Source organism: Vipera ursinii (genome assembly GCF_947247035.1).
Source record: "Vipera ursinii genome assembly, chromosome: 2".
NCBI lineage: Eukaryota > Metazoa > Chordata > Lepidosauria > Squamata > Viperidae > Vipera > Vipera ursinii.
The window spans coordinates 115318380-115323478 of NC_139513.1; positions in this window are offsets into that span (position 1 = coordinate 115318380).

Consider the following 5099-nt stretch of genomic DNA (forward strand, 5'->3'; position numbering starts at 1 on the left):
CAGTAGAAAATAAATTGTGCTTTACTTAATAACTAAGTGATTTTTGTTTTCTGTCTGAATATGGTGCGGTTTCTATTTGCTAATGTTTGATATGTTCCTTTGCATGACATATCAAGAGTTACACTCCAAATATCAGTGGAGACAATTTATTTTTCACATATTGTATATGTATTTTATTTTCGCTTTCTCTCATGTAACTGTTTATCTTCCCCCAATATATATGCAGAGTCTGCCTAATTATACCTCTCCAGCAAAATCCTCCTCCACCACCACCTCAATCTCACACTGCAGTTTATTTGTTTACCTGTAGATGGAGCTATAGTCACCAGTGACACCAGTCTCAATGCTGACAAACTGATTTTAGTCCGAGGCGGATGAAAAGAAGCACTGTAAAGGCAAGAAATTAACACAAGTGGATTAGCAGCACAGAAGGAAAGGAGGAGTGGGATGAACACAGATGCTGCACTTTTTGTTCAGAACAAATGGAAGAAAGAACTTTTCTTTCATTTCCCAAGGGGGAAAAAAAAGCACAGCTTTCTTTGTTTACAGAGAGGCCTATCCATGTCATAATAGTCTCCTCTACGATTATATATATAAAAAGAGTTAAAATCCACCCCCCCACACACACACACACCCCTTTGGAATAAAGAAGAATGAAAGGAGGGAGTGGCAGAAAGAGAAGTGGTTGAGGAAATGAAAAGACAACAGTCCACGGTACGTGGGCACAAATACTGGGAGTGAAGAGGGTGAAGGAGACGGGCTTTCCTGAGCAGCCCCAAGGTTCCCCTCCTTTCCCCCCCTCCCACTTCATTCACATTTCCTGCAGCTCTCTCTGAAATACCAAAGTAAATTATGCCTCAGCTTTGTGTCCTGCTCTCTTAAGAGTCACAAACAACTTTTAGAACTCTGATTATATATACACTGCATGACTGAACCCACATATCAGCAAAGAGATCCAGTATAACTATTGATGTATGTGTGTCACTTGTCTCCCTCACAATTTAGCCACTGCAAGAGGCAATGGGAACAATGAGTTTTTCTTTCACTTCCCCTTTCTGCCTAGATTGTTGATTTTAGGTTACTTACTTTTACCTTTGTTACCAAACTCTGAACGCTGAATTGTTGCTGCCTGAGTCTCCTCTTGATAGGATGAAGTTACCTAGATGCTATGCCAAATCCAGGTTTAAATATAAACTGAAAAGGTCCTCATTTTTATCTAAGTTCTTCTGTAGCCTCATGAACATTACTTTCTCCATTAGCTTAGCTATGTATGTAGTATTAAAAAGAAGCCAGTTAGGTGTACCAGTTAAAAGACACTAGGCTAGAAACTAGGACACTGTCAATTCTAATCTTGCCTTAAGTACAATGCTACTTGGGTATCTCGGCCTCCCTCTCCCTCCCTCTCTCTCTCTCTCTCTCTCTCTCTCTCTCTCTCTCTCTGTGTGTGTGTGTGTGTGTGTGTGCGTGCGCGTGTGTGTGAGCGACAGAAAGCAAGCAAATCACTTCTGAAAATATTGCCAGGAAAAATGCAGGGATTTGTCCAGGCTGTTTCCAAGAGCCAAAGTTGACTTGAAGGTAGCAAAACAAACAAACAAAAAGCAAAATGTTGATTAAAATCAGCTAAGTTTGAAGATGGCTTAAGTAAGAGGCTCAGTAATAACATTTCATCTGTTAAATTTTATGCTATCATACTTTTCAGCTTCTCCATTGTAACAATCATTGACAATCTTACTCCTAACCTACATTCTTAAGTCCACTGATAAATCTATATAAGACATGGTGAAACGCTTACATTAGGGGCAAAAATATCTATCTACGTAAAATTATTCCACATTTACAGTAAAGAACCCATTTGTAGACGTTCTCCTATAATAAATCAGGATATTTTACAAATGGATATTATTTGTGGCAATTGATAAGTTTATATGGTTGCTTAGATAAATAGGGTCTGTCTTTTTAAAATGGTGTTATCAATAGTATTATGACATCATGGTCCATTTTAACATGCAGCAGGCAGCCTCCTGTGGAATGTCTTGCATGTCTATTAAGGGTTACATTAATTATATCAAGAAGCCTCTAAGACTGCCTATAGTTAGCCTATTGGCTCAGGCATATATCCTTTCTATGTAAGGCAATATAACCGTGTCAAGTTTCACTCTCCCTCTCAGCAGCTACAGTACTTGTTGTCTCGTAGGCTCCTATACTAGGAACCAAAACTGCAATGAGGCACATCTTGAGGAAAATGTTTTCTTGTAATGCAGTCACACTTCCACAATAACTGAGCAGGGCTCTCACAGTGATTCCTAACGAGGTAATTCCACAGATGAAGCGATGTGCTATCTTTTTCAACAGATTTGCTAGTGGAAGAGTGGGAAGTACTACAAAAGGATTTGAGATGTTAGAAGCAAATTTTAATTCATGGTCTAAAACAGTTGCCAGTGCAAGGCTATATGGTATCTCTAGGCTACATTGAGTGATAGCGCCACCTCTTGATGATGCAAAGATTGCTACTGTTAGAATGATTTGGACCCATAGCAATGTTGCCATCTCCTAAGCTTTGGCACCCTAGTGTGCTCCATCTTAGTCTAAAACATATATTACATTGTTGCCATCTCTCCATTCCATATTCTAAGCAGCTTTTTTATGATAATGTAGAGTGTGGATCCACCCTGTGGGGTGGGAATGAGAGATAGGAACAGTGTGCATGAAAATATGAGTTCCTGAGAAATGTAATCTAATCTGAGCAATAACTAACAATACATGGTTTTATGATGAGAGCAGAAAGGAGACTGATTTAAAAGAAATACACAATAGGGACAAGCAAAGCCTAGGGATTGGCCTGGGGGCTCTGATAATTGTACTATGCTGGGAGAAGGAGAGTCATTCTGTTAATACTCCTGGATCTCTTGATGTCTTTTAATATTCTTGCGAATGAAGGCCAATATACACACCCCAGGATAATGTTGCAGGATCTAGTCTGAGGCGGTTACCGGAACCAAAAGTTTATTCTTCCAAGCTTCGGGCTCATGCTTGGCCCAAAGGAAACTTCTGTCTCTCCAGAATCTTTTGATATTCTTATTTATACTGCTTCATTCCCTCTTATAGATCTGTTTGCAGTCTAGCACTGATGCTGGACGGACAAGTATTATTGGTGGGAAAAATGGCTTTTCATAAGATTTGTTTAGTAATCCAATTGCATGGCCATCTACAGGGCAGAGACCTGGCCTCTATGACTTATGTGCTGGTACTGTAAATCTAAAAGGTGGCTTATCATAATGTGCAAAATGCACTTTTTGTAGAGCAGCCAATAAAGATGGCCTAGAAATTAGAATGTCCCAGAATTTGGCAGCAAACATAGTGAGCAATGCCTCCTGAAGGTCTCATATGGCTCTCACGTTTAAAGAGCTTCACTGGTGGCTGGTTGTCTTCCAAATCTGATTTAAGATGGTTGGGGGCAATCCTCTTTTTCCAACTATCTCTAATCAGGCTGATTGTTATAAAACAGAGCAGAGTATTTCTCTTTGACATTCCTCTCTGGTTTATTCCTCTGTTTCGCGCAATGTCTTTTGCAGTGCAAGAATTGTTCTGATTTATTCCTGACTTTGTGTAAATGACTCCAGAAGCTTTGTCTGAAGCATGGGTGTCAAACTTGATCGTGTCACATGACGTATCGTGATTTTTTTGCCTTTGCGGAGGCAGGGTGGGCGTGGCCTGTGCAGTGATGCATCCGGCCCACGGGCTGTCAAGTTTGACACCCCTGGTCTGAAGAATGGAGTAAATTATTTTAAATATTAAATATTAAAAATAAATTTGAATATATAAATATTTAAGTATTAATTAATGGTAAGTGTGTGTGTGCGTGTGTGTGTCTCTGTGTGTGTGTGTGTGTGTGTCACAATGATTATCAGATGACTCGATGAAAACTTGTCAAAAAAAAAATTAAAAAGCCTAGAGTTATTTTGGATAGTGAGATGGGTGGAATATAAATTTAATAAACAAATAAACAAACAAACAATAAAAGAAAATAAAAATAAAAAAGTAGAGATAAAAATGAAACCCTAGTTAGCTACCTCAGTACTTTTGTTCAAATAGGAAAGGTTGCCGTGTTTAAAGACCTTGACACAGAGAGAAAATTCCTAGAGATAATTGATCCTCTTATTTGAAAATCATATCCTCCCTGGATATGATGAAACTGTTCCCAGCTTTTACAGCTTATGCTGCCACTGCAGCCGATCAATCTGAGTTCGGAATACAGCAATATGAACTAAATGTTTCATTTTTTTTAAAAAAAGGCTACCTCAGTTGTATTTCTTAATTTTTTGTATCTTTACTTCAGTGCCATTTATTTTTGTTGATGGAAACACAATGAATCATTTCAGGTTCATACATGAATGTGTTAGAGAGGAACTAGAGAGGGAATTGTGTTCAGTCTTATCTTTCATCCAAAGTGCTGATGGTGAATCTAGAATAACCATAGAGGGAAAAGGTGGTAACAAGAGAAACAGCCCAACAGCATGTACTCAATCTGTGGACAATACTCTAAGAGGGAATTGAGTCAAATCACATAGTTACTGTAAATAAAAGCAAGCAGGATTGGGTTGTGCAATCTTGAAATGCAAGTGCAGCTGTTAGCTGCCTGCTGGTGAAGCTACTTCTGAATAAAATTTGCTCCATGAAGTAATAAAGTAACTGCTGATGTTCTCCCCAGTTTTTCCCCCCAATCAGCTTCTTTTTTATTTTTTTATCTTCCTTCCAGTGTTCTTAGGATTCTCTTTCCATTTCTTTAGGAAAAACTACTCAATTCTCAACTGAAGTTGTAAGTGTCAAAACAAGCTGTGCTCCAAAGATTTTGCAGGTAACTTCTGGACAGAATTTCCAACAAAATAGATATTTCTTTTTTATGAATAACTTACCACAGCTAACTGATGTATATGTATGTATATAAAGAAGATTCTGAAGGAAGTAAATTATGAAGTCACACACTTTCTATGGACTTCCTCTGCTATGAAACTTACAAAGCACTTCCACTGAAGTTGCATAAGAAACAATAAGTAAATCATTCTTTATTTCAGTGAAATGAAAAATATTGCACCTATTAC